Raw genomic sequence first — 11,457 nt, forward strand, 5'->3', positions numbered from 1 at the left:
TGGAGGATAGGGTATTTTCCCCTTCTCCGCCCTGTCCTTCTCCCTCCATTAATGTACCCTCTACATTTCCTATTTATCAGTTAACACCCTTCCTTAGTGATTCCTTACAAATTTCTGCTACTCCTTCTTTAACCTTTTCTTCTTTTTATGATTTTTCCTATCCCTCCCTTCATCCACTTTTCCTTATTCCATTACCCTCTCCTAACACTTCTATATCTCAACCACCTCAGTTGGTTAGTGACTGTGACGGGTTTGATAATCAGATTTCCAGAAGAAGGGGACGGAGTTCGGATGATTGCCTTACAGGACCGCAGATCAATTGGCTAGTAATTCCAGGAGAATGGATAGCTTCCAGTCAAGCTTATCAAAACTATGTTCATTTTGCCCAGCAGTATTCACAGTCTGCAGATCCCTCAGTGAGATTAACTGCTCACTTTGCTTGGTACCTGGCGTATATGCATAGGCACTCTCATAATGATTCCAAGCCTATTCCAAAGTTGTGCATAAATGTCAATGTAAGCATTGATTCCCAGCAGCTGGACATATTGTATTTTCATGCCCTCTGTTTGCCTAGCAGATACTTGGTCCTGTTGGAAAGGATGTGTTGTCTCCAATTTTTTCAAAATCCTCCCAAAAACTTTGTAGATGAATCCTTATCTATGGATCGTTTCCGACAACATCAATCTTTCAAGAGGGATCATCTTCATTGATACCTTTCCAATGTATGATGGAAGCTTTCTAATGAAAATATTTCTTTTTGAAGGAGTCATTCAGATGGTTGTGTTGTGTATTAGTGTTTGTGTTGTGAGTTCATTTATGTCAAATGAACGTGGTGGTTTCCTATTGGATTTCGTGTACGAGCTACATTTTGGAGATTTGTGGTGCTGGGTCATGGATGCAGAATTGAAGCAGATGCAGATGAACAAGAAGAAAACTTTTATATCCTTTACAAATTTGTTGAAATTTTTAGTTTGATAAGAGGAGTTAATGTATAAAGGGTTTTCCTTTCTTTGTATTTTTATATTAGAAATAGGTTATAAGTTGGGGTTGTGATGGATGGATTCTTTTTGAAAAGATATTGAATATCAAAGTTTAGCTTTTTAATGAACTTGTATTCCCTTTTTCCTGGGTCGCGAGGACGCTTCCTTTTTAAGTGTGAGGATATGTTGAGAGTTGAAATGACTTGTTTTTTGGCTGATTTTTGTTGTTTTTGAAAGCTGAATGGTTGATTTTATGGGATGATTGATTGATTTGGAAGTGGTTTGAGAGTGTTTTGGATGATAATTATTGAGTTTTGGAAGTTCATGATGTTTGTTGGTGGGTCTGTGATGTTCTGATAGGTTCTGTATACCTTCTGTTTTGTTCTGTTTTGTTCTGTTTTAGTCTGTTTTGTTTTGATTGCCTTCTGTAAGGAGGGATAGAGTATTGATTGATGAAAATTGAGATCTTGTGAAAGTTTATTGAATGGTTTGTGAGATTTTGGAATGGTTTGAGAGTGAGTTATGTGGTTTTGATGACCTTCTGTAACCTTCTATAGGTCTTCTGTAGACTGTTCTGTCTCTGTTCTGTTCTGTACTGTAGCTATTCTGGTACTGTTCTGTGACTGTTCTGTATGCTTCTGTATGTGTTCTGATGGATGAGAGTGTAGCTTGGAAAAGTTTTCTAGCCTTGGAAAGAGGTGAATACAAGTGCAAAAGAGCTGGAGGAAGTGGGAGGAAGTGGAAGAAGTAGCTGCTGAAGACTCAAAGGAAGACTAGAGTGAAGTGACAGTAGTGAGCTATGAAAGGACACTGTAGTGGCTCTGGTGACCCTTCATATCAGACATACCTCTTGGGAGGGGTATCCACGACCTAATAGGGATTATTGAGAGTGATTTTGAGAGATTGTAGTGAGGATATGATGTATTATTGATGGAGAGAGAGAGAGAGAGTCAGAGATAGCCAATTCTACTCAAACAGAGTGATTGTATATGAGAGATTGAGAGAGAAGACTATGAAGATATTGAAGATGAATACTATGTGATGTATTTCCATTCAAAGATGGTGTATTCTTTTGCTTTCTTTGTTCTATTGATGGATGTTGTGAAGATATTGAAGAATATGGTTGATACTATCAAAACTGTGGGAGATCTACATGAAGATTTGTTGTGCCTGGTGTTCTTTTCTTCATTGTGATCATATGAAACATGATAAACAAGCTTGTTGGTGTTACAAGATAGATTTTCTTGCAAGAGAATTCCCTTTTCCTTGGTGTTCCTCTCGGGGCTCCATGCACCATAAACAAATACTCATTTCTGTCATCACCCTATCTACTAGAAGATGCATAATTCCCTTGTTGCAGTTTTCCATTCATGATGTCATTCTACTTTTTATAGCAGTCTTTAGCCATATGATCCATTTTACCACAGTAGTAGCATTCAACATTACTGTTTGCATTTTGGCCTCTTTGCCATCCACCACAACCTCTTTGGCTCCCCTTGCCTCTAGAGTTACCACGTCCTCCTCCATAGGACTGGTTTTCTTGAGTTTGCTGCATATTCTGATTTCTACCACGGCCTCCAAATCGGCCTCCTCTACCTCTGCCTCTACCTCTTCCAGCATTTGAGTAGAAGACAGCTTCTTTTGAAGTTCCTCCTGAAGAAGATGCACCACCATTTCTCTGCTCCTCAGAAATTAGAAGAGCAATCAACTCCTCAAAATCAGGAAATCTTTCACGGACGGAAATGGATGTTCGGAACTGTGTATAATCCTTTCCTAGACCATTCAAGGTCACTGAGACTAAATCATCATCTTCCACTGGCGACCGAATGGAAGCAAGTGCATCTGCAATCTTCTTCACCTTCATGTGGTAGTCATTGATGCTCATACTTTCTCTTTGCACATTGTGCAACTCTTGCTTGAGCTGCATTTTCTTGGCTTGCGTATTTGTGCTATACATTTTTGACAAAGTATCCCATGCCTCCTTTGGCGCACTTGCATCTTGAATATGCACAATCATAGAGTCTGAAATGCTGATAGATAGCCAGTACATAACTTTCCTAGCTCTCTCATTCCATGCTTTAAATGCCTGCATTTGCTGTTGATTGGGAACATCAGGAAGAACTGGTTCTTCTTCATTTCCTGCAATAAATTCCCAATATCCTTTTCCCATAAAGAAACTCGTCATTCTAAACTTCCATGCTTGGAAGTTGTTCTTGTCAAGCTTTTCAGTGACAATCTGTGAAAGAGAATCAGATGCCATTACAGAACATTGCAAAAAATTCTGTCACTGCACAAAACACAGCTTCACCCTCACAAGGGAGAATCTGCAAAACTGGCGAAAGTGGTATTTGACCACACAGTGACTTCCTAGTGACGATTTTGCATCAATAGGCAACAGGGATGATTCTGTAACTCCCAATGTCTCTGCACACAAGCATATGATGCAATTTCTACAGTAACTTTTCACTGACCTGTAGAACAGTGACTGCACAGCATAAAACTGGGCCTTTTCTTGAGTGCGTGCAGAAAACTTCTGCCTCCAAAACAGGCCCCGAAATGGCCTCAAATAAAAAAAATAAGGTCACCAAGGGCTAAAGGCCTTTTCCCACAGCATATACTGCCCTCTTGCTTTACCGCGAAGGGTGTCTCAACCTGAGACAATGCACTCCTGCACTTTCCGACTGTGCTACCTGCAGAGATCTGCTCCCAAAACAGAAAATGAAAGCAACACTGCTCCTCTTACCAGAACACCGAGAGCTTGGCTTGCTTTCTTGAGCTCCTTACCATGAACAAGGCTCTGATACCATGTCAAGATTGTGGGAGAGAAGGAAGGAGTCTCACTTGAAGCTTTCTTGCTTGCACAATGGGGGAATACACACAAGGTTGGAGGCTGAAAACAGTTTTCCTCTTCTTAGTTGTGTAAGACAAAAGAACTCAAGTACAAAGAAATAGAAGAACCCTATATATGGGTCTCAAACCAAACTCAACTAACTAAGGTGGCATACTAACTGAGCCACGAACTAGAGTAGATAAGGATAGCTATCATGTAGCTATTATTCATGGGCAGTGTACCAACCGCGTCTGCAACTGACAAGTCGATGACATAAATACACAACGGTCACCCTGGCGTATCACGAGTGGAGCTTGATATCTCAACATTAAATAGTATAATTGAGCCACTTCTTGACATTTGAAGATTACACTGAGCTTTTGCTTATGCAATTGGGCTTGAAGGGCTTACAGTGAGACCATGGGACTTGATGGTATATACATGCTCTTTTCATGCTTTATGTATGTAGTTGATGCTTAGTGGGCTGATCTAACATCACTTTTGGGCTGGAACCTATCTCTATCATGATGTTGGTAGTGATGTATGTATCTTGGTTGGTTATATATTGAGCTTCCATTAGATTGCTCAGTATGTTGTGCCTGCAGATTGTCTCTTCTATTACTTGTAAAGCCCACTCTATGCATGATGGTTATGCCTATGAGATGTATCAATGTATGACAAACTAATTCTTTGATAGCTCTCAGTGCTAGTCACATATTCACTCACTACTAGTTGGGAGCTATCCTCTAGCAACTGCAATTTGTCTTATTTTACCTCCAAAAAGTGATGGGCTGATTGAAAAAGTATCAAAACAACCAAGCTTACGAGATCCAAAGGGTGTAGGCCATAAATTTTTAGTAGTTAGCTTGAAGATTTGAAAGTTGGTGGTGATGGATTTCTCTTACCGACAAAGAGGTCTTGTTTTTTGCAGATGCTCACAAAGCATGGTAAAGCTTTTGCATTTTAGCCTAATGAGATTGGTTGCATTGACTCGAGTGTGGTTGCTCCAATCGTTATCTTCATAGTGTTGCATGTTCCATGGAACATAAATCCTAAGCCAATGCCTTGGTCATATTTTCCTAAGCTACTAGAACACTTGAATGAGGAGATCAAGATGCGAATATTTAAGCTATCTTCAGTTCCATATTTGAATCCTTGGTTTATTGTTCCAAACAAAAATGGAGCATTACAATTTATACAAGATATGTAGCAAGTCAACAAGTTCATGATCAGGATTGTGGGTGCAAGTCCTATCGTTGATGATTTTGTAGAAGTCATTCAACAAGGTCACAATCAACTTGCATTAGAAAGTGAGGATATTCAACATGTGCGAACATTGATGATGGACTGCTTGGCTAGATGGGTTTGTAGGTCTACACTTAGCACATCAGTGGTCATTATTATCCTCACATGACCATTGACTTATCACCTATTATATTTAATTTTGTTGCTCCTACCGACAATTGGCATAATTATAGTGCCAGTTGATTAGTATAGTCAGTTATGCATTCCTTGACTTAGTAGGCCACTTTCCTTTACGCTGTATCTTATCTATACTTTGTGTACATTGTATTGTGTGTGGAAAAAGAATAAAAAATCAGCAAGAAAAGGTTTTGTCCTCCATCTCTCTTCTTATGTTATTGAGTGAGCTTCCTCTTGTGTGTACTATGCGTGTTTGGCGTAACAGCTCAAGCAAGTCCCCCCACCACACAATTCTTGACATGGTATTAGAGTAGTGCCATTGAGAGAGGTTTGTTTTGAAGATTGAAGTGAAGGAGAAGAGTAAGGATTCAAGCAAGCAAGCAACTGGTAAGAAGCTCTCCCATTCTTTTACTATTTCTCTTGGATAGTACTTGTGGAGGCACTGGAAGAAAGGTAGAGTAAAAATCTCAAATTACTGTGAAATTCAGTGTGCAAGCAAAATACTATATATTTTGCAAATGAACCCCTTTAGGGCTTCTCACTACTTTTTTGGGCATCTGATGCCATTTCGGGCTCCATTTTAGAGCTGCAAAGGTTGTGGACATTAGTTTCAGGGTATACTCCGATCTCAATTGTATTGATCGAAAGTGGGTGTACATGTTACACATTTTGAACATGTAATTTTTGAGGTATTTGCCAAGAAGCAAGCATAAGTTTTTTCTATAGATAGGTTGTAGATTATATGTATTGTTGAGCAATCAATGAAAAAGATTGATTGGTGTATTATTGTGTACATGTTGTAAAAATTTTGAGAAAACTTGCTTGCTATTTTGTAGCATTTTTTTGATAATGGCAATGAATAATGGAAATTCCATCATTGAGAAGGTAGACATAAATAACTATCCTTCATTGAAGTTCCATATGACAAACTTTCTCATTAGAAAGGGTCTTTATGAGTTTGTTTCATATGGAGAAAAGGAGCCAGTGCTAAATATCTTTGTGGATGACTACATATGAATTAAAGGTGTGGAAAGAATAGAATACAAAAGACAAGAAGGTGATGTATTGGTTATATGTAGTTATTGATAATACTATGATGTGACATATCAGGAATGTAGAAACTTCACATGCAGCTTGGATAATTATTGAGAACACGTTCTCAATAAATACAAAGACACAAAAGATTCAACTCAAGCAAGAGTTAAATCCCTTGAAGAAAGGGAAAATTTTTGTCAATGAGTATGTTTTAAAAGTGAGGAGTATTGTAGATGCTTTAGCAATGATCGATGCAATACCTAATGATGATGATTTGGTTTCATCTACTTTGGGTGGCCTTAATAATGAGAAGGCTTGAAAATTATTTGTCACTTCTGTATATGTACAAAAGCCATTTACATATTTTGATGAGTTGGTCTCTCTCATGATTACTAAAGAGATCAATATGTAGAGTGCCTCATCTGAAATAAATGGTGAATAGGTCCAAGAATTTTACTCAAGTTCAAGAAAGGGACATGATAGATCCTCTTAAAGAGGACATGGCACGGGACGTGCTGGTGATAACCAGCAAAATAGGTTCAATCAGCAATTTGGTGAAATGCCGGTTTCAAGAGGCCATGGAAACTTTAGAGGCAGGGAATCTCTAGAGGAAGAGGTGGATGAAAGAAGAGGTTCTAAAAATTCTAGTATTGTTTGCCATTATTGTGGAAAAACCGGTCATATTGCAGCCCATTGTTATGCTAAGAAGGATGATATCCAGAATGGTAAATTGCAACAAGAAAACTATCCATTGCATTCGCGATAAAATAAAGATAAAAATGAGTGTTTGTTTGTTAGGTAGCATATGATGAATGCTATTATAAGAAAGGGAATACATGATGATGTATGGTATGTCAATTTAGGTATGTCTAATCATATGACCAATCATATTAAATGGTTTGGAGAGATGTAGGACTTACAAAATCTAGGTTATGTGCAGATGAGTGATGATTCATGCCATTTAATTTCACACATTAAAAAGGTTCTCTTGTCCTTGCATAATGGCTAGACAAAGATTCTGTCATATATATTACATGTGCCATCAATCACAAAGAATTTAGTGTTTGTTGGCCAAATGGTAGAGCAAGTGGGTTGCAGGTTTGGTTTAATGCAAAAGGTTGTTTTGTAGAAGACTTCAACAATAAGTGCAAGTTTGTTATAAAGAAAGTATTGTTAGCCACATATCACTTTAGATGTTGAAATTCCTACAATGAATGCTGCTATGTATGATAAAGAAAAAGGAGTGGTTGCACACATTGAAATATGGCATAAAGGTATTGCATATGCAAATGCACAAATGCTAAAATTAATGCAGTCCAAAGGATTGGTTACAGGGTTGCCTGCTTTGAGTTGTAGAATTTCATAAAGTGTGTGAAGCATGCCAGTTTGGTAAGCAAGCAAGACAATGTTTTTTGTATGACAGAGACATGAGTAAAAATATACTTGATGTTGTGTATAGAAATGTTTGGGGACCTACATAGAATTATCTCTTGGTGGTAGCAAATGTTTTGTCACATTTATTGATGATTGTTCAAGGAAGATATAGACATATTTCCTGAAGGAAAAGAGTGATGTATTTAAGCGCTTCAAATCTTTCAAGGCAACTGTTGAAACACAAACATGCTTGAAAGTTAAGTTCTTGAGATGAGATGGAGAGGGAGAGTACCTCTCTAATGAGTTTAGTGGCTTGTTGAGGCCTCATGGGATAAAGAGATAGTTTACTTTCAGATATACCCCACAGTAAAATGGAGTTACAGAAAGTAAAAATAAGCATATTGTAAAATTTGCACGAACATTGATGGCTAAAAAGAGCACCATCACAAATCACCATTTCCAGCCCGTGGAGCAATCCGATCCATGCCGGACAAGCCTCCATCATTCTTTCTTCTTCCTTCTTCTTCCCACATGAACTTGCCTTTAGAAGAGAGAGAGGGAGGAGAGAGAAAGATTGAAATCAAAGATCTTCAAAGAGGGCATCATTGCGCGAGTGAAGGGCGGCGATAGAGTCAGCATACAAAGGGGAATCAATGCCCATGATCATTGGGGGGGTTGTTTGCAGGCTGGGAGAGGCATGATCAACAAGAGGGAGCAAAAATCGGCGCCCTCCTGCTCACATCTTCTCCATGATTTCATGCTCTTCATTTCATGTGAAATGTCATGCTACATTCAAATTTTGGGCTCCCAAGGGTCTTTTGCCCATTTTGGCCAGATTTTATCTACCCCTTCGCATCTTGACCGGTTTCTTGGCCATTTCCCCGTCCGGACTCGGAATTGAGCTCTGAAAAATCCTGGGCGTTCGACTTAGCATCCCGCATTGGCCAGTAGCTCGTGTCAACCTGCTTGAGTGTCTGGAAAATTATGAAAAATTCACAAGTGTCGCTCGGGCGCCTTTAAAGTACTTTGGTGCTTAAAATCGTCCTAGATCGAGCCGCCGCCTTTGACGGTGAATATTTTTCCCTTGATATTCATAATTTTTAGCTATTTTTAAGCACTTCCCGTCATCTAAATTCCACTCTCATTGGTGACCACGGGATAGGGCGTCTCAACCCGTCGAATCCACGAACATATCTGCACATAAACAACCGAAGAAGCATCAAACTGATACAAAACAATTATATAATAAAACTCAGCACAATGCTCACCCTACCCCTGGACAGAACCAAGGCATGACATCCACAAGGAGTAGGCCTAGCATCATCTAATAGAAGATCCAAAGTGAGTCACGAACCAGCTGCTCCAACACAGCCAAACTAAAAAAAACCTATCAAAGTGATTGCCCTAAAGTGGTAGTCTGCACTACTTACCAACTAAAGACAACACAACTAGGAGCTCCTACAAGGCGAGGACTCCTATAGCCTGATCAAAAAATATTTTCTTTCAGTATATTTCTTCTTTTAGGGTTTTTATTAGATGAACATACTTGGGCATGTAAAAAGGAGGGAGCTGAGCGTAGTGACCAAGGAGAACAGGGCATCGGCCTCAGGACCTGTCTCGGCACCCAAGAACCTACCAAGCCCTCGCAAGGCAACACTTAATCCTTTTCTAACGCTCACTTTTATTTTCGCTCCAACCTTCCTTCTTTTGTCATTGTTTTTCAGCAAGAAGCCACCCCTAGGAAGACAAGGTATCGGCCCCGAGTCTGATTCGTCCCCAAGAACCTACCAGGCCTTCGCAAGGCAATGATCAACGACTTATATATTTTCCTTTTTTTTTCTTTTTCCTTTGATAGGGGTTAGAACCCCTTTTTACACACCTTCGCATTGATATTCATCTTTTAGGATATTCAGAATTTCTTGGCATCATTATTATTATCTTCTAGCAGGCTTTTCTAACTGCCTCACTACTAATAAGGACTCCTAGAACGGTTGCCTAGCAGGCTAGCAGGACAGGGCCACTAGGACTTCCTTCTAAAACAGGCCTTTCGATGCCTGACAATGTCTTTAGAGGAGGCAATGACTACTCTGACCTCCCTCAAACATACTTAACCTAAACCTAGGACTTCATGCCTTGGTTGCCGGTCCTCAACAAAAATGTGCCCCCTCGACAAGTGCAAATACACATATACCAGGAAAGAAAGGTACTTATAAAGGAGAGATATCACCCGGATCGGCCACAAGAAGGTTCCATCGATGCCGCGACAAAGGCTCCCTCCAAGCTTGCCGTCAAACCTGTCTAGCACAGAACTTAAAACAAAAACCCAATTAAATGCACCCACACGAGACAGGGAAATGGCCCTCTTGGCCTAATGAAATGAAACTTGACTTTGCTACAAAACTAAATCGGCCCTCTTGGCCTAATGAAATAAAACAATACTATACAGAACATCCACTTGGAAACAACCATGATAGACATCAAAGCATACCATTCCCAGGGGAACAAAGGATCGTAGCCCTAAACTAGGTGCATTAAATTATGACCTATCCCTCCTGCATATATCGCAAGAGATGTTCGCATCACATGTCGTCTAATCAGTCTATGGGTCCCAGATAATAAAGGGAGATGAGTCTCGCTTACCCTCTGCATCACCCAGATCAACCATCGTCTGCCAAAGAGGGCGTGTTCAGAAAGCTTACCCCACAAACGACCAGGTCCTGTCTCACCATCAATAGATATATTGGGACAAGGGCCACAATTAAAGAAGAGGTCTTCTTCATACGCAAAATTAGCCAAAGAATTGGCAAACTGATTCCAATTCCGTGGAATCAGCTGAAAAGACACTCTTTCGAATTCATCTAGTAGGGCTATGGCAGTATGATGGTACATGCAAAGGATGGGGTTTTGCACCATGTACGTCCCATTGAGTTGATTTAAAACCAACTGAGAGTCCCCTTTCACCAACAACTGGCGGATACCACCCTTCTTTGCAATATTCAAACCCATAATCAGGGCTTTGTATTCTGCCATATTATTGGTAAAATTTGCCCCGAGATAAGCAGCTAACTTCATGACAATGCGTCGTCGGGGGTCTCGGATGACAACTCCTACACTTTCTTTTTTGCATGGACCCCTGGATGCCCCATCAAAGTACAAGGTGTACGTCCGTAAAGGGTTTACATATCCTTCCATCTGGAACTCTACTCGTAATTATAGTAATCGAAATTCAGCATATTCAACGGGTGGACTGTAGGTTCCATCCCTCCATCATCATTGAATTCAACAGGGATGCTCGTCAATATTTGTAGGCAGTGATGGCAGAAGACCTTGATCTCCCAAATAAATGTCCCGCCTTCTTGCTCAATCACCTTGTATCCTTTGCTCCACGAAATGAGCTTTCCCTGATGATACCTCTGTTCCAAATATGTGTGTTCTAAATAAGGGATCAGACGACCCATCAACCTCTATCACGATTTCCTTGCAGATGCTTGATCGATCTCTCCTAGACTTGCAAGGCAGTCATAGTATTAGTGCAATCAGAAGTAATAAGGTTTAATCTTATTAAGATTAACCTTATTTCTAAATTCTATCCCCTCAAGGTTAGCTAACAAGACTGTGGATTTATTCTTTCCTATTCTAACGATCCTATAGGGCCCATCCCATTTGGGCTCTAGCTTGCCTGGAAATAATTCACGTCGTGCATCATAATACAGAACAAGCTGTCCTTTCTTGAAGGTGTATTTCTTGGCTTTGAGGTTATGTAGCCGCTTCATTCGGCGCTTTCCCACTTCTTGGTGCAATAAGCTTTGCCGCTTA

At 39.9% G+C, this 11,457-nt stretch overlaps 1 non-coding gene across 1 annotated transcript; it reads left to right on the plus strand.

Annotated features, from left to right (window-relative positions):
* Positions 1–1,044: 1,044 nt before the first annotated feature.
* LOC148039231 (small nucleolar RNA SNORD36) lies at positions 1,045–1,112 on the plus strand. The gene has a single exon (XR_015690483.1). It is a non-coding gene; the product is annotated as a small nucleolar RNA SNORD36 (small nucleolar RNA).
* Positions 1,113–11,457: the final 10,345 nt, after the last annotated feature.

This window comes from Lygodium microphyllum, chromosome 3 (assembly GCF_053477565.2).
Source record: "Lygodium microphyllum isolate KBCC chromosome 3, Lygodium_microphyllum_v1.1.10, whole genome shotgun sequence".
Taxonomy (NCBI): Eukaryota; Viridiplantae; Streptophyta; class Polypodiopsida; order Schizaeales; family Lygodiaceae; genus Lygodium; species Lygodium microphyllum.